Genomic DNA, 23061 nt, shown 5'->3' with positions numbered 1-23061 from the left:
GATTGTGGTGCAGTTGCCCGGGCAGAAGGCTCGGCAGGGGGAAGTAGTGACCAGGAGGGAGGTGCCTCCTTGACCACAGAGATTTTTTGGCAACCAACTTATTGAAAAATCATGTTTTAAAATTTTCTTTAAGTCAAACCCTACAGTATCTAAGGAGCTGGGGAAATTTAAGCCCATTGTTACAGCCACTGTCCAGTCAGAGCTCCTCCTGGCAGGAAGCTGGGAGAGTGCTGGTCACAGTGCACCAGGTGCCCCCTGCCTCACAGGGGCTTAGGGTGGTGGTGAGCACAGGGGCCCCACACTTCTCCAATGCACACCACACAGTCGTCTCCTCTGACCTTCCCAAATGCTGCACAGACAGGTGTATGTAGTTCCTAACTCTCAGGACAATGTAGACTTGGTATACCTTCGGGCACGGGGAATCCCATCCTTCTTCCTGTTCCTGCCGCTCTGAAGCATGTGGCATATGTTTAATGGGGTCTTTACACAATATGGGAAGACCACTTCTGCTTTCTATGCAGTGATAATACTGCAATAAGAAAAAATGAACCAAGCCACCAAAACAAAACAGTACCACCTGATGCGGAACTGGGAGGGAAACACAGCAGTGTCTCAGAGCTAATGCAGCAGCCAGGCACCACGACGGTGTCATGGGTACAAGGAGGAGGTGTCTCAGAGCTAATGCTATGTGCTGACAGCAACCAAGCACCACGACAGTGCCATGGGTACAAGGAGGAGGTGCCTGGTTTTCGGGAGATTGCCATCTGAACAGACCCAAGGTGGCAAATACACAGTGAGAAAATGGGGCCATGAGTGCTGTATTTACCTACAGAATGTTTAGGGGGACTGGGAGCAAAAACAATCCCCTCTTTCAGAAACCAATCCTGGAAGGTGCTGGAAGGTTGTACTAGCTGTGAAAATCAGATGCCAGCAGGCAGCTATCGTGAGGCCAAAGGCAGTACTCAGCTCAGGCAAGCCGGTTTGTTTATTTGTGTCAAATTCCTCAGTCTTGGGTCTCCTTATCTTTTAAATAAGGAGTTAGAATAGAATTTGAGGGCTGTTCACTCAGGCATCCATGGTGGCTGCAGCATAAGGAGTGTGTGGTGTCAGGATGGGAAGGGCAACATGGAGACTGCATGGCCATTGACGTCTGAAAGTCTCTGGTTGCCAAAAAGAATCTATCTACAACAGCATTCATCCTGACAGCAGCCAACAGGCAGCCTAGACCTGGCATGCCACAGCTCCTCTAGGCTCTGAACCCCTCTCAGCTGAGCCTGGTAGATGCCAGCTGACTGGCTGCAGCCCCTGAGTAGAGGTTGGCTGTCCTAGCAATAGAGTAGGGCGGGGGCACAGCAGACATGGGACCATCATCTGGATTCCTAGACGTGCAACTTCAAGTGAGTACATAACCTCCTGAGCCCCAGCTCTCACCTGAAAGCTGAGTTAGGTGCACACACAGGAAGGCAGAGATGGGTCCAGGGCTGGGCTTCTGGTTCCTCTACTCAAACTCTGCTGCTGCCTGCCCCTCTGCCATCCCTGCAAGCTCCTCACTGACCATGCTTGTCTCAAGCGTTCTCTCTTCCTCCTGACCTCCTGGGGACTTCATAAACCCAGTATCTTTTTTAAAAAATCTATTATTTTAGGCTCAGGGCTACATGTACAGGTTTGCTATATAGGTAAACTCATGTCTTGGGGGTTTGTTGTACAGATTATTTCATCACCCAGGTATTAGCCTAGTACCCAATAGATATTCTTTCTGATCCTCTCCCTCCTCCCACCCTCCAGCCTCAAGTAGGCCCCAGTATGTGTTGTTCCCCTCTGTGTGTCCATGTGTTCTCATAATTCAGGATATGAGGATAATGGCCTCCAGTCCCATCTATGTTCCTGCAGAAAACAGGATCTCATTATTTTTTATGGCTGCATAGTATTCCATGGTGTATACGTACCACTTATTTTTTTTGTATCCAGTCTATCATTTTTGGGCAATAGATTGATTCCTTGCCTTTGCTATTATGAACAGAGTAGTGTGGGCTTATAGTCCCAGCTACTCAGGAGGCTGAGGTGGGAGGGTTGCTTGAGCCCATGAGGTGGAGGGTGAAGTGAGCTGCGGATTGCAATGAAAAAACACGTGCATGCATCTTTACCGTAGAACAATTTCTATTCCTCTGTGTATGTACCCAGTAATGGGATTGCTGAGTGGAATGGTAATTCTTTTAGCTCTTTGAGGAATCACGATACTGCTTTCCACAATGGTTGAACTAATTTACGCTCCTATCATCAGCGTATAAGTGTTCCCTTTTCTCTGCAACCTTGCCAGCATCTGTTATTATTTGACTTTTTAGTAATAGCTATTCCGACTGGTGTGAGATGGTATCTCATGATGGTTTCAATTTGCATTTCTCTAATGATCAGTGATATTGAACTTTTTAAAATGTGCTTGTTAGCCACATGTATGTCTTCTTTTGAAAAGCGTATGTTCATGTCCTTTGCTCACTTTTTAATGGGGTTGTTTGTTTTTTTTCTTGTAAATTTAGTTCCCTAAGGATGCTGGATATTAGACCTTTGTCAGATACATACTTTGCAAATATTTTCTCCCATTCCATAGATGATCTGTTTTCTCTGCTGATAGTTTCTTTTGCTGTGCAGAAGCTCTTAACTTTAATCGGATCCCGTATGTCAATTTTTGCTTTTGTTGCTATTGCTTTTGGTGTGTTCTTCATGAAATATTTGCCCTTTCCAGTGTCCAGGATGGTATTGCCTAGGTTGTCTTCCAGGAAATCAGCACCTTATGACTTGTTTCAGTTATTTAAATCTTAGCCCAGCCCTGCTCTCTACTTAAAACAAAACAAAATGAAACAAACAAACAAACAAAAAACTCAGTTCCCCATGGAGACTGAAAGCCCTCTGAAGGCTGAGATGAAAGTCTTATACTTTTTGGAGCCTTGAGTATCTACCTCTAACTGTGGAGAAGGAATGGAAAGAGAGGTGCAACACACGGGCTGCACATCTAGCTGGAAATGTGCAATCCAAAGGGCACGACTTTTGCTGAAACCCCGGGAGGGGGCCAAGGCCGCAAAGTCAGTCAGATGTGGTATCAGTGTTTGCCCATTGTGTTAATGATTATTTCCATGGTGACATGGCTTTTTTGTTTCTCTGTTGCCTTACATGAGATCCAAGCAATGAGATGCACACAGCCCAAGCAGGGATGGCAGAACTCAGACCCGGACCAAACTCCTGGCTGCAATTTGTTCATACAACAGGTGGTGTCTGTCTCTGTTGTCATTTGAGCCTGGAATTCCTACAGCCTTCTCCCTATGTCCACCAAATATGAGGCCACTAGTGGCTGGGTGTCCAGGCAGCAGGACCTCTTAGCACTGGCAGGGCTGGCCCTCAGACAGCCTCTGACTTCACTCACCCTGATCTCCTGTCCACCGTGACTGGAGGGGAGAGGCAGCTCTCTGGGGTCTCCTTCTAAGGGCACTAATCCCATTTACAAGAGCTCCCCTCCGTGACCTCATCACCTCCCAAAGACCCTGCCTCCTAACACCGTCACACGGGGATTAGGATTTCAGCACAGGAATCTTGTGGGGGAACCAAACATTCATACCCTGGCCATGGCCTAGGTAGCCAAGTGCATTATGTCCGGGGTGAGCTGAAAACCCAGCTCTTCCAAAGAGGGGCAGGAGTGTGAGGAAGCCCTTACTTGTAGCATTTGCTAATTTCTGTTATGTATAGACTCCAACCATGGCTAATTTCACACTGCCCATGAGACAACACTGAATGAGGAGCCAGGAAGGGGTGCACTTGGTCCACTCCCCCAAGCCGATTCCAGCCACCTCCAGCACCCCACTGGGCCTATGCATATTGTAAACTATGAGAGCTGTTGGTGTTTTCTGTTCGTTAATGAGTCTTAATTCTAGCACATCTTGAGAAGAATGTTTCTATGTGCCAGATTGTCCAGGAGTGGGAATTTTCCAAGTTTCCAGTTAGGGCCACTGGTTGTACAAATGATGACAACTTGCCACAGATGGTTGGTCACCAGGGTTTCAGCAAAGAAGCTAGTAAACTGAAGATAGTAAAAGTGCATGTTAAACAGCATGGGTTTTTCCAAGCAGTTTTGTCAGCAGAAGTTTATTCCTTTTTGATTGAATTTAAAAATACAGAAAAAATAGAAAGGCAATATTTTCTAATGCAACTGGTCATAGCAAATCATTACGGTGATATGCTGCATGTTCTGGAAAATTAATTTGGGTTATAGAAATAATATGATGAAATGGTTAATGGGCATTCTTCCAATAACTTCTGGGAGCAAAAGAAATTAAAGCCAATTTAACTAGCAGAAATCCTTACTAAGTTAGAAGAGAAAGTGGAATTGAATAAGTGAAGATGTCAACACAAATGATTCTTATCTTTTGGAGAAAGTGCCTGATGCACACATGGAAAAGGTAAAATCAGAAGGTAGAAATTTAGCTTCTCTATTTAGGTGAGAACCTCCGCTCCACCGGGAGGGCTGAAGATGGCAAGATGGAAAGGGGGATGGATTCATGCCAGCTGGGGTCTAAGGGGGATGGATTCATGCCAGCTGGGGTCTGGATCTTCAGAACCAAGTTGGTGAAACAACTTGGCTTGAGGAATAAGTCTGTATAAAGGCCAAGGTTTATTTCGGTATATCCCAGGACCCAAGCTTGCCTGGACAGCCAAGTTCAGTGTCTCTGGCTAGTCGTAAATGAGGGAGGCACTTCCCAGCCTAGTAGCAGCCTCTTCTCTATTTGCTAGCCCACATTTTCCCCTTCCCAGATGTCTTTATCCACCTCCGTGGATAGCTGAAGCAAAGAATAGCAAAAATACCCACACTTCTGCCTGTTTTCCTAAAAATTCTCTATACTTTTACTCCAACATAACCAGGGCACTGATGGTGCAGTCCACATGTGCATAAGTTTGTTGTCTAAACTTCTAGGAGGGAGCCCTGCTGAGCAATTAGAACACAATGTAGGGTCTTCTAAAGATGACCTTAAAGGGATGAATAACAGTTAATACTAATGTCTCCACGTGAATCTAAGAGAATTATCAGTGAATTTACACAACAATTTCAAAAGGCAGAGACATTTGGGCACCAACATTGGGGTTTTTGTCTTCAATTAAACTCCAGATGAGCACTTCCTGGTGTCAGGAGTGGGCTCCATTTTCTAGTCCCACCAAAGCACTGGTGGGGATATTTCCTCCTGAGTCACCAGGTTCTTAATCCAATGCCCCTCCCTCTCATATGGGAAGGCGCTTCACATGTTCTGGGCCATGGTCAATACAGGGCTCCCTGTGTAGCTACCTAGGTGGGACTTGGCAATGTCTGGTGTCTTTCTGCTCTCTGATCCATGAGTAATGCATAGGCAGCTACTGATGAAAATTCCAAAGCTCATTGATGGGAGAAGAGCAACTAACGGGGCCACTAGGCGTGAGTGACTTGGTCAAGCTGCTCAAGTGGTGTTGCAAAGACTGAAGACATTAGCTTAATTTCTGTGCATTGATTCTGCTTCCTCATGTTGTACTGTTCCTGTTTGGGAAGAAAAAAAAGGAAAATTTACTCTTTCTTCCACTTTTCATTTCAGCTAAAAAAAAAATCCTACTTCTTTTCAGGGCAATGTGGATGCTGTAGTCAACTAGTGAGTGCAAAGTCATGCAGAAGGAAGTAGAGGAAAGAAACGTAAGAATATTATTATTTTGAGATTTTTTTGCCCTACTGGGAGCAAATTACACTAATAGAAAAGATTCTGCTAACATTATGAGCCAGACAGCCTTAGAGGTCCATGACAAATGGCAGGTATTTTAAAGAAAGAGCCTGAGAAGAAAATAAATGACATACTTTGTGTAGATGTTTCTCCTTCCACTGAAGGACAACTGTACAGTCTACAATACTTGTTGAGCTATCAAACTTTAAAAGAGCACTTATAAGAAGGAAACACAGATTTACTGTGATTCTGGCTATGATGTGTGAAGTGCCCTCTGGTTTTACCTTTTATTATCCTGAGATGGAAGGAAAATTGCCCAGTAAGACAGTATCTGTGCAGTATCATACAAAAACTGTATCTTTTAAGTTGAAAAGTTGGCATGAGATGAGGCACTTCTCAACCTGAGGACACCTTGACCTGCAGGTGTCTTTTACAGTGTGAGTGGTTCCTCACCTTGTCAAGGCTTTGCTCAAAAGCCACTTCTTATTAGCTCTACCCTTACTATTTCAGTTAGAGCTGCCACTCCGCACACTCAGGGACCCCTCACATGGGCTTATTTCTCCACCTTTTAACATACTGTGTCTTCTACCTATTTATTCTCTCTGTCTCTACCCGCAGGACATAAGCTTCACCAGGGCAGAAATTTTTGTCTCTTTTGTCACTGCTGCATCCAAGGTCCAGGCACATAGCAGACACTAAACAAATACTTGGTGAATAAATGAATGAATGGACAAATTACAGAACACATTTCTCATATAAGCAGTCTTATCTGTGGATGTTATTGTTCTAGGCCAGAAGAGTCTATTCATTACACGGTGTAACTGAAAGAATGCACAAAGAAGGTTGGTAAATGGAGATGTGCAGATTCTGTTGCTGTTTTACTTACTAAAGTTTGACAGTCTCCTTGCTTGTTTAATACAGCTGTAGAACATTAAGATACTGATTTGCTACCATTGTCAGTACTTTGTATGAAGCTTTTCCTATATTAACTAGAGATTCAAAGCAGGGAAGATGACTAATAAGAGAAATGTGGTTATGAACAATATAAGAGGTTGCAGAAAATAAAAAGATACAGGAAAGGAACCTGAAGAAGAGGAAGCCTCACCCCACACATTTATAAAATAGATGGGTCAACTCAAAGGGAGCAAATAAAATATGTCAGCTTGCTATTGATTAAATAGGCTTTGACAAGCCCCTGGGAAGTGTATATAATGTGATTTCTATGAATGAGGAGGCCAAGAACCAAACTATGGAGGATAAAAATGCCTCTCTAAAATTATTGCTTAGAAAGCAGACAGATTTCTTAGTTGCACTCCTATATTAATTAGTATATTATTACATTATTAATTACTATCATTTTGCTGAAACAATATAGTAGGTGGCATATACTATATGCTTAAGATTTATTGCATCAATAAATGGATAAAGATAGAAAAAAACCCAGAAAGTTCAGACAAACATAAGGAAGACACATTTAGAAACCACTCATCATTCCACCACTCAGAAATATCCACTGTTCTTTTTAAGTGAAGCCCTATTTTTAAGCCTCAAATTGTTATAAGGGAAACCACCATCTGTGGAGCTGAAGCCATCATTTGCAGAACTCCAGCACGGCAGATGTGCTGGTGCTGTGTTCCTGTATTTCAGGGTCCTCTGCACCATGCTTCTCCACCTGTGGTCCCCAGCTGCTTGCACTAGAGTCACCTGCAGTATTGTACTATTTATGTCAAATATGGATGCTCAAGCCCCGTCGTGCCTACACAGATTTTCTGGGGTGGGGTCTGGGCATAAACAAGCAGCTTGTTGCCCTAATGCACAGCACAGCCTTCACCCTGGGTCTAGACACACGGCTCCCAAGTCTGCCAGGCTGTGCACCCAGGCTCACCTGCAGAGCTTGCTAAAGCTCTGGAATGTACCTCCACCAGGTGTCGTTCATTTTAATGGTGGTAAAACCTGTGCCCTCCATTATCAAACATCTTTCCAGCTGATCCTGGGTAGACAGGCTTGGAACCTTGCTACAGATCAGTGCATTCCTACCTGACTTTGAAACGCTCAAACTCTTTGTTCCAGTGACTGACTGGGCTTTCAGTTAACATGTAAAGCAAATAAAGTGTTATTGCTCTATTCAAATCAGAGAATCTGGGCAGACTCAGGCTCCCCAAATCTCCACACTAGTCCTGAGGGGCTCTGGGTGAGAGGCGGTCTTGATGGTGGCCTCACGTGGCTGGGCTGAACTGCAGCCTCTGAAGACAGCACCAAGTCATTTTCATGTATTTGACCTCCCACAGGGGACGTAACAGAGGGTCTGGGTGTGGTCAATATATCATAAACATTTGTGGAATGAATACAGCACAGGAGGAGGAAAGCGTAACGTACTCGGATGTCTGCCAACCTCCAGGCGTGGCCCAGCTGGATGCCAATATTCAATTCACCCTTTGCTCCTCCTGTGCTGAATGGCCAGGTACTGTGTGGCCCAGGCGGGTGCCGGTAAGAAGGACAAATGAAATGCTCCTGGCTCTACCATATAAACCCTGTGTGCCTGGAAAACATTGCTTGATGTCCTATTAAGAATGTTGGATTCCAAGAGCAAATAAGCATTTCCCGCAGATGCTATAAATAACAGAACGACCACAATTTCTGAGGTAAAACTAAATATTAACTATTTCTGTATGCTTGACCCAATGTCAGTTTCCAAGAGCACTTTTCATAGTGGGTACAGGGAAGTGATGAAAATATATTAGACAGCATTTTGGTTGAGAAAATAGGGGGTAGGAAGGATTCTTGGCAGAGCTGTGCCCAGAATTCCCTGTGGTCCTGCAGACGCTTGGGTCCTCATTGTGGTTTGCTGTGGCCTCAACATTCCTCTGGCCTTCTCCCAGGAGGAGGTGAGGGAGAGATCAGTGAAGTTGCAAGTACTTACACCACCCAAATTAAGACAGAGAACAGCAACCACGTGACATGTGTATCTGCCAAAGGGGATGGAAAGAGGTCTATGTTACATTGCTGATCCTCCTGTCCCTTCTCAGGGGTGTCAGTCAGAGTCCCACTAGAGAAGAAACAAAGAAACATTCAAGATGGGATCATTTAAGGAGTGTTTAATAAAAGGACAGTGTACAAAATTGTGAGGAGGGTTTAAGAAAACCACAAGGGGTGGTGCAGACACCAGGCTGGTAACAGTGAGGCCTGATCCCCAAGTTGGCACTTGGAGCAGAAACAATGCCAGGGAGACGTCACCAGGGCACAGGAGAGGCCATTGCACATACACAGGTGTGCAAGGCAAGACTCCCTGAGAACCCTCAACAGCAGGTTTATGAATATTACGGGACAATGGCTGCTTCTCCTTGAGGAGGAGTAGAGAAGCAAGCTTGCTTACTGTTTCTTTTTCTTTTCTTTTTTTTTTTTTTTTGAGACAGGGTTTTACTCCCGCGGCCCACATTGGAGTGGATCGGGGCAATCTCGGCTTACTGCAGCCTTCACCTCTCAGACTCAAGTGATTCTTCTGCCTCAGCCTCCCAAGTAGTCGGGACTGCAGGGATGCACCATCATGCCCAGCTAATTTTTGTAGTTTTTGTGTGGGAGGGCTCTCGCCACGTTGCCCAGGCAGGTCTCGAACTCCTAGGCTCAAGCAATCGGCCCGCCTCCGGCCTCCCAAAGTGCTGGGATTACAGGCGTGAGCCACGGCGCCGGCCTGTTTACTGTTTCTGTGCATGTGAACGTGCGTCCTTTCTGAACTCTCACAGGGTGATGGCTAAATGTGCCACTAAATGATTTAACCCAGGGTTTAGAAGCCAGCCCTCTGACACCTTAACATCAGAAAGGCAGTTCTCCTAGAGTCAGGCCTGAAACAAGCATTCTTCTTGGGAATCACCCGTTATTGCAGAGGGGCCTGTAGACAGGGAACTGTGGTGGTTGGAAGGTGTGCGCACGGCCCTATGATTTAGGACCAGAGTTTCCAGAGCCTGTGCCCTGTGCCATGACCTCACAAAGTGCTGCTGAGTTTGTATCTCCCCTTCCCCCTTGGGTGGGACTGGAAGGCCAGAGGGGGCTGGAGTTGGGGTTTGCTTTTCCCCAAGTAGGTTAGACTGATGAAAAACTTGGGTCTGTTAGACTCTGGTGAAATAATTCCCCCTAAAGCAGCCCTCATGAGAACAGGGTGTATTTCAAAATAATCCTTTTCCCCTGGCTGTAAGTAAAAGGGGATATTTCCTCCCTCCCTTTTTTTTTTTTTTGAGACAAGGTCACCCTCTGTCACCCAGGCTGGAGTGCAGTGGCGCGATCTTGGCTCACTGCAACCTCTGCCTTTGGGTTCAAGCGATTCTCCTGCCTCAGCCTCCTGAGTAGCTGGGACTATAGGCACGCGCCACCACGCCCGGCTAATTTTTTGTATTTTAGTAGAGATGAGGTTTCACCATGTTGCCCAGGGTAGACTCAAACTCCTGAGCTCAGGCAATTGGCCTGCCTCGGCCTCTCAAAGTGCTGGGATTCCAGGCGTGAGCCACCGCGCCTGGCCGATTTTTCCTCTCTAATGTGGGAACCTGGTCGAGCTCTCGGAGGTAAAATTCACCAAGCGCAGGTCCCCCATGACTGGGTTCCCCTGGAGTTTTTCTCTCACTTGTCCAGGTGGCATCTCCAGAAATTCATGAGGGGCAGCTCAAGTCCCTGGCACTGGCCCCGCAGAGGTTCTGCTCCTGTCAGCTGAGGTTCTCGGAACCCACCTGTCTGTGTCTCCAGATTTGGGGGCCGTGCTTTGCCTGGTGACTCAGTTCTCCGACGGGTGAAGAAGAGTTGTTGATTTTCAGTTTGTTCATCCTTTTCCTTCCGTGTGGATGGGAGCTGGACTGGACCCTGGAGCCCGGAGCCGAGAAGTCAGGAAGATGATTCCGCAGGAGCTCAGGTGTGCCTGTCACCTGCACCCATGGTCCCTCCCCGAGAAAGCAGACCCGCGGTCCCTTCGAGTCCCTCCCTCCACGCTGCCCACCCTGCAGCAGGGCCTTCCTCATTCCCCTTCACCAGTGCTCACTGCAGGTAACAGAGGGGCTGGGTGTGGTCATTGTGCTGGACCCTGGAGCATCTGGGCATGCTCATGCTGATCTGGGCATACACCGCTGCAGTGTCCCTGAGAGAAGGAAAATAATCCAATAGAGACAAAATATATGTTTTTTTAAAAAAGAGGATCACCTGAAGGATGTTATCAGCAGCTTCTTAGCAGTGCTCATTTCACCTGCAGAAGCAGCTCTCTGCGTTTTGATTAATTCATTACTGGCTCTGAGATAAGGCTAGGACAGTCTGTATAGCGTGCTTAGAGATTAGGAAAAAACATTTCTTTTGCTGCAAACTCCTTCCTGCTAATCTTCCTTCTGATCTACCCTGGGCAGGGTGCACGGGTGGGAAATGCATGCAGCCATTCCACCCGTGAAGACGAACTAATAGAAATCCAGGCTTCTGAAGAAGGTGCCTCGGGGGCAACAACCCACCTTGCAGCAGGGTTCTTAGTGAATCCCACAACATACAACTGAATTGTGTAGCACAGATTTACAGGCACAATGAGGGTCAATGACAGAGAAGCGTGTCGACACCAGCTTAAAAACAATCAGGGGTTTTTGCACAGCAGGACAACACCTGGCTGCTGGGGAGGCTCAGAGTTGGGGTGCTCAAGGGTGTATGGGGCCATTCTAAATGAGCTCCCATCTTGGAGGCTGCTCTAGAAGCTAAGAACTTGCAGACCTGACTAAGGGCTGTAAACCTCATTTTGGAGTGCAGAGTCCCAGGCTGTGGTCTTGGGACCCCTGGGAATATGTTGAGCTGTCATAAGGGCCCTTCAAGCAACTGTGGTCTGAGACTGACATGTCTCCAGGTGTGGTTTTGGGTCCACCAAGGTGCTTAGATGCTTTTGTGATGAATTAAATACAAATTCAGTAAAATGTTACTAAACAAAGTGCCTTTTTGTCCTTATGCCCTTTCCCAGTAAATATTCTGAGAACAATAATATCAAGTATGTGTTCATGAGAAATTTTGACATAACTGTGTTTCATGCTGGCAGAGTCAGCAGCCACAGCAAAAACAACGTGAAGACGCATTCCGCCAGCTCCTGGGCGGGGAGGTGGTATGGGAGTGGGGCTCTAGCCCACCTGACTTGGCAGCTGGCCCCCAGCAGCCCGCTCAGCCATCATGCCCCGCTGGGCACTGCCCCATCATGGTCCTCAGTGTCTTCCCTTGGGACACTGGTGTCTTAGAGATGCTGGGGCACACATGGTGTTCACAGCCTCACATTTCAGGAATCAGAATGTATCTTAGTTACATGGCTTGTCATAGTTTAATTGGAAGTGTTTTTCCTCTCTCGGTTCCATGAACGCAATGGTGTGTCTACAGTCTAGAGCATCTTCGTGTGAGTGGAGCACAATTGATGCTGCTGGAGTCACTGGAGTGCTGGAGCTTAAAGGGTGGCCCAGTCTCAAAGGGCGCACCAGACCCTGTCCTAGGTCCACGGACAAATGCTCACAGCTCCCTCAGCCACCCCCACATTGCTACGAGAGGAGGACTGCCTTGTCCCTGTTTTACAAAAGAGGAAACTGAGGCACAGGTGGGTGAGGACTGGCCTGCAGGAGAGCCAGGCCTGCTCGCTGCACATCTGCACCGTGAGCCATCTCTACAGAGGGACAGACCGAAGCTGCCCAATTGACCCCCACACACAGTCAGCCGCCGGTCAGCTGCTGCACTGGTGATGTCACTGACAGGGAGAATCTGCTCCCACGGCTGCATCTCCTGCTGTCACCATCTCCTCTAAGCCTCCACTTCACTCAGCTTCATTTAATGGGGGACGTGTTCGTCTGTTCACAAACTCAACAAATGTCAAGTATTTCCTAAGCGTAGGCCCTGGGTTGAAGCCTCAGTGTGGGAATAAACAGGTTCGTGTCCCCATAGGGGTCGTGATCTAATGAGAAGAGAGACCAATCACATCACTTGGCTAATAAATAACAGGTTCTGAGATAGCTGCTGAGAGCGACAAGTATGGGGGCTATGAGAGTCTGTAAACCCGCTCCGGAGCGACAATTATGGGGGCTATGAGAATCTGCAAACCTGCTCCAGATGGAGAGGCCTGGGCTTTTTGTTCACCTCAAGCGTTGCATGAACTCTGAGGTTGAGAGGCACTTGACAGAAATGGCTGTGCTTACAGGAGCAGGGCAGACAGTGGAGAGAAGCAGAGAATGCGATGATCTTTTGCGTGGGAGCCAGGCAGAAACCAGGGAGCAGAAACGAGATTCACAGCAGGCGGGAAGGCGGCGAACTGCTGCCTTCAGGCAGATGCCCATGGTGACAGCCAGGCAGAAACCAGGGAGCAGAAACGAGATTCACAGCAGGCGGGAAGGCAGGGAACTGCTGCCTTCAGGCAGATGCCCATGGTGACAGCCAGGCAGAAACCAGGGAGCAGAAACGAGATTCACAGCAGGCGGGAAGGCGGCGAACTGCTGCCTTCAGGCAGATGCCCATGGTGACAGCCGGCAGAAACCAGGGAGCAGAAACGAGATTCACAGCAGGCGGGAAGGCGGGGAACTGCTGCCTTCAGGCAGATGCCCATGGTGACAGCCAGGCAGAAACCAGGGAGCAGAAACGAGATTCACAGCAGGCGGGAAGGCGGGGAACTGCTGCCTTCAGGCAGATGCCCATGGTGACAGCCGGCAGAAACCAGGGAGCAGAAACGAGATTCACAGCAGGCGGGAAGGCGGGGAACTGCTGCCTTCAGGCAGATGCGCATGGTGACAGCCAGGCAGATGCTGGCACAGGACCCACGCACCCACGGCGCCCTGCTGGGGCTGGTGGAGCAGCCACCCAGAGATGCACAAACCCTGATCCCCAGAGACTGAGTGTGTTGGGCATGGGGGAAAGGACACCCAGCTGCAGGTGGACTCAGGCTCCAAGCAGGGCCCTTGGGTGGGAGTTACCGAGGGTTACCCTTGGGGTCCTCATGTGGGAGGCCATCACTGCTGTGACCATGGAGGGGCCTAGCCAGGACCAAGGGCCTTGGAGCCTCTGGCAGCTGAAAGAGTGAGAAGCAGGTATATCAATTTTATATGATGCCACTTAATCTTTTTAGAAAGAATATACCTACATGAAGTAAGGAGAGAAAGGAGAAGGGGAATTCATGACCAACTCTGTGACCTGGTGGGGCCCAGGCCTCTGGTCCTCTCCAGACCCCGTGGGATGCAGCTGTGGTCGGTACAGCAGCCTCTCTTCACAGTGACCATTAGGTAGCAATTTAGGAATTCTTGACCCCAGTGTGAGGTCCACTTCAGTAACAATACCAAATTGTCACGAACACACAAGCTGTCCCTTTAAGAGGAGCAACGGTAAACTTGCTGAACGAAAGTGAATTTATTAAGTCATTGACCTCTGGAAAAGAATGATCCGGAGAGGGGTGTGTGTGTGGCTGATCTTCCCGGGCTTTGTGGCAGATCACGGGGCCCTTAGGAGGGAGGGGTCAGAAACCTCAGAACAGTGTCTCCATTTCATCGGAATGGCATGAAATGATTCCAGTTAGAAAAGAATGCTGAAGGTCAAATACGATGCAAGGCACTGGATGTATTTGCTAATTAGCATGTTAAAGAATGAGTCAGCTACGGGAGCAGGAGTGATCGCTAACCCGTAATAATAATCTGACTCTAATTGGAGAGCCGCCCTTTGGAAGCAGAGCTTAGAGAAGCAATTTGCAGAACACATCAAAAGAGAGATTTAATCACATATCTTTCTATTTGAAAATGTTAGCCTGTCGCTGTGTTGACATACAATCATTAATCTACCAGGTGAAAGATAGGAAGCTCAGCCCGCCCACTAATTCTTTTCAAAACATATTTTCTCTGATTGCTTGTTTTCTAACCAGGACACTGACTGTGTATGTGGCAGTTATCTTCCTGCTGCTAAACCGTTAATTGTTTAAATGTCCTGAGGTGATAACACGGAAAATCAGATGACTGGGAGCGTCTCAACATAAATTATGCAGACAGATGGAAAACAGAGCCCACATTTTCAGCCTTGAAAGGCAGCTCAGTGCCAGGCGCAGGGCAGAGAGGAGATATGGTGTGACCCAAGCAGGCTCCCTAAGACCCCAGGGTCACAGGCCCCCCCAAGCACAAGCTCTCTGTCCCTGGCGCATCTCATGTCCACAGACTCAGCAACGAGCTGGGCAGGGAAGGGAAAGAGCAGATGGACAGAAACAGGCCCAGCCAGGGCAGAGTCCTGCCGCCGATCCCTGCCAGGCCCAACCTTTGTGGGATTCCCAGGAGACCCCCTACCAGAGGTGAAGTTTGGGGCAAACCCGTGTGTCACTCTGCCTGAATGCCCCACCCCATTGACCTACTCTGTGGAGTACTTGTTGCCCCAAAGCCAGGTTCTGCCCCAGTGTTGGGTGCAGATGGGCACCGCAGCTGAGGGGCACTGGGAAGGAGGAATGGAGATGCGGGAGGCGAGAATGCGCCTGAGTCCATAAACAGTTTCCATTGTTCATGATCAGGGTTTCGGCCTGTGACGAGGTGGACAGGAGCGAGAGGCCGCCTCCACCCATTGGTGACCCAGGAAAGCTGAGAAGAGAAGAATGAAGTGAAAGAGGAGGGTAAGAGTGTTGAAGGTGTTCAGGGGAGCAAGCCCAGGTCGATGTGTTCTTTCCACAGCTCACTCCCTCGCCCTGCCTCCTGCTGGGCCTAGGGATGTAGCTGGTTCAGCAGAGCTGCCTCCTTCCCCAGAGGAACGACACCAGCCAGGAACCGCACAGGGTTACGCAGAGACACCAGGAAACAGAGGAACGACACCAGCCAGGAACCGCACAGGGCTACGCAGAGACACCAGGAAACAGAGGAACGGCACCAGCCAGGAACCACACAGGGCTACGCAGAGACACCAGGAAACAGAGGAACGGCACCAGCCAGGAACCGCACAGGGCTACGCAGAGACACCAGGAAACAGAGGAACGACACCAGCCAGGAACCGCACAGGGCTACGCAGAGACACCAGGAAAAATCAAACACTTAGGCAGGAAAAAGACGTTAGGCAGATGGAAAGCATACACTGCCCATAAATATCAAGAACACGAAAATGCTGCCAATTATCACTGCTCTTATTCAGCAACACATTGAAATCCCAAGCCATTGCAATACAATTCAAAATTACAAACAAACAAACAAAAAAACCCGAATAACTAGAAGAATAAAAAAGTAAAGCAAAAGATTGACTTTCTTGCGGATGCTATGATTCTATACATATAGAATTCAAGAGAATCTTTGAATAAATTACAGACATCAATACAAGAGTTCGGCAAGAGTGCAGAGAACAAGAGCTGTACTGGGAGTTCTTAGCATTTACTCTGGCAGTCACCAGATGGGGAATAGAACCCTAAATGTGGGCCATTCATGGCCACAGTAAAATCTATGACAGTCAGAGTTGAGCAAAATCCAAAAATATGTGCAAGACCTTCCTGGAGAGAACTACAAACATGTTATTGAAAGGCCCGAAGGAAGAATTTGAGGAGGAGAAGCACCAGTGTTTCGGACAGGAGTATTTGGATAACAGTAAATTCTCCAACATCTTAGCATTCAGTGAACATTCCATCAAGATTCATCAAAATATATGGGGACTTTAACAAACTGATTCCAGAGCACATATGGAAGAATATATGTGAATAAATATCTTCAGAAATGCTCACAGATGACATGGTGTAGTGCCTGTAATTGGTTTTAAAAGAGTCTGGGGGAGGAGGAGAGGCTGGTGGGGGAGCAGAGGCAATGAAATTGGGCCTGATTTGGTGATTTTTTGATGCTGAGGACAGACACATAGGAGCTCACTCTCCTATCCCATCTACTTTTGTTTTTTAACATTTTTAAAAATAACATAACGTTTAAAAGGTTTGAGGAGAAAAAACAGTTAAAACATTTTTTTTGGAAAAAAAAAAAAGCCAAATTGGAAGAGAAAGCAAATACATACAAAGGTATGGTAATGAAAACAGTGTGGCGTTAATAGGTTGGCAGAAAAGTGCAGAGCTCAGAGACAGACACTCGTGGGAGTCTGTGACCCGATGGAGACAGCTTCCTAAGTTTGGGAACAAGGCACTCAGCACACAGCCCAGGGACTGGGCTTTCATCTGGGGAACAGGGTTCCTGCCTCATTCCACCCTCAAAAGGATACTTTAGATAAATAGAAGCCTAGGTGTGAACAGCCAAAAACTAGTAGAATGAAATAGACCAGATGGATTTTGGGATAACCAGCACTGTGAGAAGAGGAAGGAGCAGAGTCATCAATGCAGGTCAGTGCCCGTCACGTCAGTAACATGCTCAAAAGACAGGTTTATGTCACGGATAAATGCAAATATACGGGTATGTGAAACTTAAAAAACAGTCATATAAAAATACAAACCAAATACCTCAAACTGGCTGCCCCGGGTGGGAGAGGCTGCAACTGTGTTGCTGTAAGGATCCTTCTGCCTTGCCAGAGTCCTTTCCAAAGGACTAGAAACCAACGTGGCAAAATATTTTGTTAATTCTGGTTGTGGGAATATGACTGTTCTATAAAATTATTTGTACTTTTTTTTGTCTTTAAAATGTTTCAAGACTGGGCGCAGTGGCTCACACCTGTAATCCCAGCACTCTGGAAGGCTGAGGCAGGTGGATCACAAGGTCAGGAGATCGAGACCATCCTGGCTAACATGGTGAAACCCCATCTCTACTAAAAATACAAATAATTAGCTGGACGTGGTGGCACACACCTGTAGCCCCAGCTACTCAAGAGGCAGAGGTGGGAGAATCACCTGAACCCGGAAGGCGGAGGTTGCAGTGAGCCGAGATTGTGCCACTACGCTCCAGCCTGGTGACAGACTGAGACTCCATCTCAAAAAACAAACAAACAAACAAAAATCAAAACTGAAAAGGGCAAAGAAGGAAGAAATCCAAAGAAACAACAAAATCGCTCCAAAGTAAGAGTCCAGTTAAGCCCTTCTAGGGAAAAGAACTGAAGGGTGTAAGGGCCCAGGGGCAGGTTGCGGAGTGAGGGAAGAATGCGCTATGATGGCTCAGGAAATAAATGCAAGAGGAAAACCTTCCAGATGTAAACATGTTAGCTGACAGAGAAGCCCAAAGAAGTAGAATAAATTGACGGGAAACAGCCCTTGACGCGTGGAACAGATCTGAGGAAGTCACACAGGATGACACGAAAAATAGCAATGCGACTGCAGTGACCTCAGAGAAGATGGTAGCTGTAGAGATGATGGGAAATAGCATGGGTGCAGTTGGTGCTCTTAAAGAAGACTGAAGAAATAAAGAAAATCAAAGAGCTGAGAACACAAAGCGTCTTTTAAAAAATGAAATATTTGTACCTGTTAATCTTCTGTTCCAAGAAAAAAAGTGATAAAGATCGATATCGTAAAATACCTTGACTTGTAACCAGACCTCAAGGACAAAGGCATCTTTTGGTAGCTCGAGGAAAAGAAAATCTATAAAGGCAGGAGAGGTATGGGCCCTGAAAAAGCTTTCTCTTCAGAAAACTCCAACTTCATGTTTCAACTTCATAACATTTACATTCTCTTTATTTATAATGCTCACATTGGTTGAGTCTTAGTTTCTCTGTTGAAGTGAAATTTTTTTTTTTTTTTTTGAGACGGAGTTTCGCTCGTTGCCCAGGCTGGAGTGCAATGGCTTGATCTCAGCTCACCGCAACCTCTGCCTCTCGGGTTCAAGCGATTCTCCTGCTTCAGCCTCCCGAGTAGCTGGGACTACAGGCATGGGCCACCATGCCCGGCTAATTTTATATTTTTAGTAGAGACGGGGTTTCTCCATGTTGGTCAGGCTGGTCTCAAACTCCCGCCCTCAGGTGATCCACCTGTCTTGGCCTCCCAAAGTGCTAGGATTACAGGTGTGAGCCACTGCGCCCAGCCTGTTGAAGTAAATTTTAACTTTGCCACCCTTTTTCTTGGCTTATTTCTTTGGTTGATTTTTGTCGTTATTGTTTGGATGGATTTTCCTTGAGTTTTTGATGACTTGAGAAAGATTGTCAGTTGCCTTTTTACTTAAAGGAAAATGTGGCTAGCTGGAAGAGGACCACATCCGCTTCCCTCGGGACCTCACAGAAGTGGGCGTCTCGGGCTCCAGGGACGCTGAGTCCGAGGCTGGCCCGGCTCTCCTCCACACCCCTGTGCTTATTCTTTCTCAAAGGACGTTGATACTGGTCCTTTGCTTTTCTGCTAAGTTTCACTTTCAGTGTTCTGTTTCAAATGCAAGAATCTGTGTTTATGGTAGATAAACACGTACCATAGGTGGATCGTTGGAACCGCAACCTGAACCCAGCATGTGCCATTTTAAAACGTCTTCAATATTTGATAAAATTAACTATGCTTGCGGCCCAATAAACAGTTCTTGAAATTTGAATGCATTTTTATTTAATAACTCACAAGATAAAACTTTCTATAAGCATCAGCCTCATGAATATATTTCCTATGGAAGAGTCTACAGAATTGTTTGGTTTTAATTAGAGAGTTATTTAAAAAACAACAATAGGGGCTGCTTTTGACTTTCAGCAGAACAAGATGATCTTTACCTGAAAACAAGATAAAAATTCCAAAGTCAGGGATATTGTGATTTACAACAGTGATTTGTGTAATCATTTGAGAGCATGCCTAACAGTCTCAGTTAACCCTTCCAGGCCCCCAGAGAAGCTCCCTCCTATACCTCAGCGCTGCTTCCCGGCTGTGGGAGGCTTCCTGGCAATGTCCCCAGGGATCGCTGTCACCAGCCACATGCAGATTCTGCAGGCTGGAAGCACAGCCCCATGCCAAAGGGGATGTCAGGAACACACGCGTGAACACACACTTGATCGGTGAGAAGAAGACCTGAAGGGCTGGGGGGAGCCGTTGTATTTAAAATGCAGGATGCCGCCTGGCTGGGTCATAGGTGAGGGAGGGCGCACCTGACGCCATGTGCTTCTTGGCTGCTGCTCGTGTGGCTTGTGTGCATGAGTGTGAGCGCGAGTGTGCATGTGTGTCTGAGAGTGTCAGTGAGAGTGTATGTGCATGTGTGGGACAGCTTGTGAATGCCTGTGAGTGTGTGCATGTGTGAAGCTCTCTGCATGCAACTGTATGTATGCAAATGTGTGTGCATATGTGTGTACTTGTAAGTATGCATGCATTGTGTGTATGCATGTGTGGGTGTGTTTCAGCATGTGTGTCAGTGTGTATGGGTGAATATGGGTGTGTGTGCATGTGTGTGTGTGAACATGTGTGTGTATGCGTGTGAGTGTGAATGCATGTGTGATTATGTGCATTGTGAGTGTGAACATTGTGCGTGTGTGAACATTGTGCATATGAGTGTGAATGTGTATATGCGTGTGAGTGTGCATGCATGTGTGTGAGTGTGCATGTGTGTGAGTGTGCATGAGTATGTTTGTGTTTCTCTGTGTGGAAAGGGTAGGGTGTCAATGTGTTCCCCGCAAATCCGTCCACAGCAGTGCTTTGCTCACAGGTGTTTAACTACACTTGTGCCCCCCGTCCCCACCTAGATTTTCATCTTAGGAGGCCAGGGCAGGGCCTTTTCTGTGTTAAACTCTCCCAGAGGCTGGGCTCAAAGAGCAAGGGCCTGGGTTAAACAGCGCTGTGCACAGCTGGGGACCTGCCCTGGCCTCTGGGCTCTGGGAAGAGTGGGGTTTTCAGGGTGGAGGCTCCAGCAGCTGTGTCCTGATCCTGCCCACTGTGCAGGAAGTGGCTCACAGCAATGCTGTGGGTGTCCTCAGGACCTGCCTGTGGGCCATGAGGCTGGGTCCAGGCCGGGGTTTGTGTAGACGGTGTGCCTCAGGGTAGGGGCTGGGCTATGCGGCCTCCATGTGTGGGTCCTCAGGGCTGCCCAGGAGGTGCTCATTGTTGGTGTCCTCCAAGCTGAGCCTTGGGAGGGGCGGCAGCTCAGGGAGAAAAATTGTTCTGAGATGACTAATTACAGAAAACTGGCTGGCACAACATCCAGTTCCTGAAGACCCTGTAGGAAAGCAAAATATTTCACTCCAAACTGTATTTTTTTGACCTATGTTGATACGGCCCTGCAAAGCCATCTTTTGTGGGGGAAATTTGCATCTGTAGAGAATCTCCATTAATGCAGCCAGGCCTTCCTTTCTAGGCCTTTCCCGGATCTAAGGGAGATTAAATGAGAGTCTGACACTTTCAAAGTCTGAAAAGAGACATTCACCTTCTATTCTCTCTGAAGACTGCGACCTGGGAGGCTTCATCTGCATAACAAGAACCGTGGTCTCCACAACCCCCTTATCTTAACCCAAGCCTTTCTTTCTAGTGACTTCAAGTCTTTAAAAAATGTTTAGCTCCGCCGGGCGCGGTGGCTCACGCCTGTAATCCCAGCACTTTGGGAGGCCGAGGCGGGCGGATCACGAGGTCAGGAGATCGAGACCATCCTGGCTAACACGGTGAAACCCCGTCTCTACTAAAAAATACAAAAAATTAGCCGGGCGTGGTAGCGGGCGCCTGTAGTCCCAGCTACTCGGGAGGCTGAGGCAGGAGAATGGCGTGAACCCGGGAGGCGGAGCTTGCAGTGAGCCGAGATCGCACCACTGCACTCCAGCCTGGGCGACAGAGCGAGACTCCATCTCAAAAAAAAAAAAAAAAAAAAAAAAAAAATGTTTAGCTCTTTCACCCAATTGTCAATCAGAAAATCTTTGAATCCACCTGTGACCTGTAAGCACCCCAAGTTGGAGATGTCCCACCTCTTTAGGCAGAACCAATTTACACCTTCCACGTATTGATCTATGTCTTTGCCTGTAACGTCTGTCTCCCTAAAATGTATAAAACCGAGCGGTGACCCAACTCCCTGGGCACACTTTCTCAGGACCTCTTGAGACTGTTCCCAGGGCCATGGTCACTCATATTGGCTCAGAAGACACCTCTTTAAATATTTAACAGAGTTTGGGGGGTTTTTTGGTCAACAATAGTATCAATTTGTGAACAGAAAATAAATTTGGGGGCCGGAAGATCACTAAGCTAAAGGGAAAAGTCAAGTTGGGAATTGCTCAGAGCAAACCTGCCTCCCACTCTAGACAATGTCATCTTTCTGCTCACTGAGACAAAAGCATATCTGATTGCTTCCTTTGCAAAGGCTCATCAGAAACTCAAAAGAATACAACCATTTGTCTCTTACGTTCCTGTGACCTGGAAGCCCCCTCCTTGCTTCAAGTTGTCCCCACCTTTCTGGATGGATCCAATGTACATCTTACATATATGAATTGATGTCTCCTGTCTCCCTAAAATGTACAAAACCAAGCTGTGCCCCGACCACCTTGTGCACACGTCGTCAGGACCTCCTGATGCTGGGTCACAGGCACGTGTCCTCAATCTCGGCAAAATCAACTTTCTAAATGGACTGAGACCTGTCTCAGACATTCGAGGTTCACAAATTGCAAGATACTATTTCCTAGAAGATGTTTAGTGAAATAAATATTGACCATTCCTGATATTTTTACTTTATCATTGTGAATCTACTTATTCTGAAATATAGTAAAACATTTTACTACATTTTCCAATCAATAAATTATCTGGTGCACATTGCCTTAGGACATCATATGAGGCTGAATGTGTTAGAAAAATCATAACTGAAAAATTTAAGAAATGAGGCCAGGTGCAGTGGCTCACACCTGTGTAATCCCAGCACTTTGGGAGGCCAAGGTGGGTGGATCATCTGAGGTCAGGAGTTTGAGATGAGCATGGTGAAACCCTGTCTCTACTAAAATTACAAAATAAAAATTAGTTGGGTGTGGTGGTGCATGCCTGTAATCTCAGCTACTCAGGAGGCTGGGGCAGGAGAATTGCTTGAACCCAGGAGGCAGAGGTTGCAGAATCGCACCATTGCACTACAGCCTGGGTGACAGAGTGAGACTCCATCACACACAGTGGAGTGATCTCGGGTCACTACAACCTCCACCTCCCAGCTGCCTGCCTTGGCGTCCCAAAGTGCCGAGATTGCAGCCTCTGCCAGGCCGCCAACCCGTCTGGGAAGTGAGGAGCCCCTCTGCCTGGCCGCTGTGCAATCTTCCAAGTGTGAAGTGACAGCCTTTCTGCAGGTGTACCCAACAGCTCCGAAGAGACAGTGACCATCGAGAACGGGCCATGATGACGATGGCAGTTTTGTCAAAAACAAAAGGGGGAAATGTGGGGAAAAGAAAGAGAGATCAGATTGTTGCTGTGCCTGTGTAGAAAGAAGTAGACATAGGAGACTCCATTTTGTTCTGTACTAAGAAAAATTCTTCTGCCTTGGGATGCTATTGATCTATGACCTTATCACCAACCCGGTGCTCTCTGAAACATGTGCTCTGTCCA

At 47.3% G+C, this 23061-nt stretch overlaps 1 long non-coding RNA gene across 3 annotated transcripts in view; it reads right to left on the bottom strand.

The window, feature by feature from the left end:
- Positions 1-4106: 4106 nt before the first annotated feature.
- Positions 4107-23061, bottom strand: part of LOC112208420 (uncharacterized) — a 46440-nt gene continuing 27485 nt past the window's right edge. For 2 of the 3 annotated variants that reach the window (XR_010149983.1, XR_002942909.2), the window contains exon 3: positions 4107-5548. This is a non-coding gene — a long non-coding RNA (uncharacterized LOC112208420). Of the gene's footprint in view, positions 5549-9119; positions 10840-23061 lie in introns of those variants that run through there. The other variant, XR_008546767.1, reaches the window with a different exon arrangement.

This window comes from Pan troglodytes, chromosome 13 (assembly GCF_028858775.2).
Source record: "Pan troglodytes isolate AG18354 chromosome 13, NHGRI_mPanTro3-v2.0_pri, whole genome shotgun sequence".
In the NCBI taxonomy this organism is placed as follows: Eukaryota; Metazoa; Chordata; class Mammalia; order Primates; family Hominidae; genus Pan; species Pan troglodytes.
Note: the sequence above shows the minus strand (reverse complement) of the source record. Positions and strands in the feature narration are given on the sequence as shown.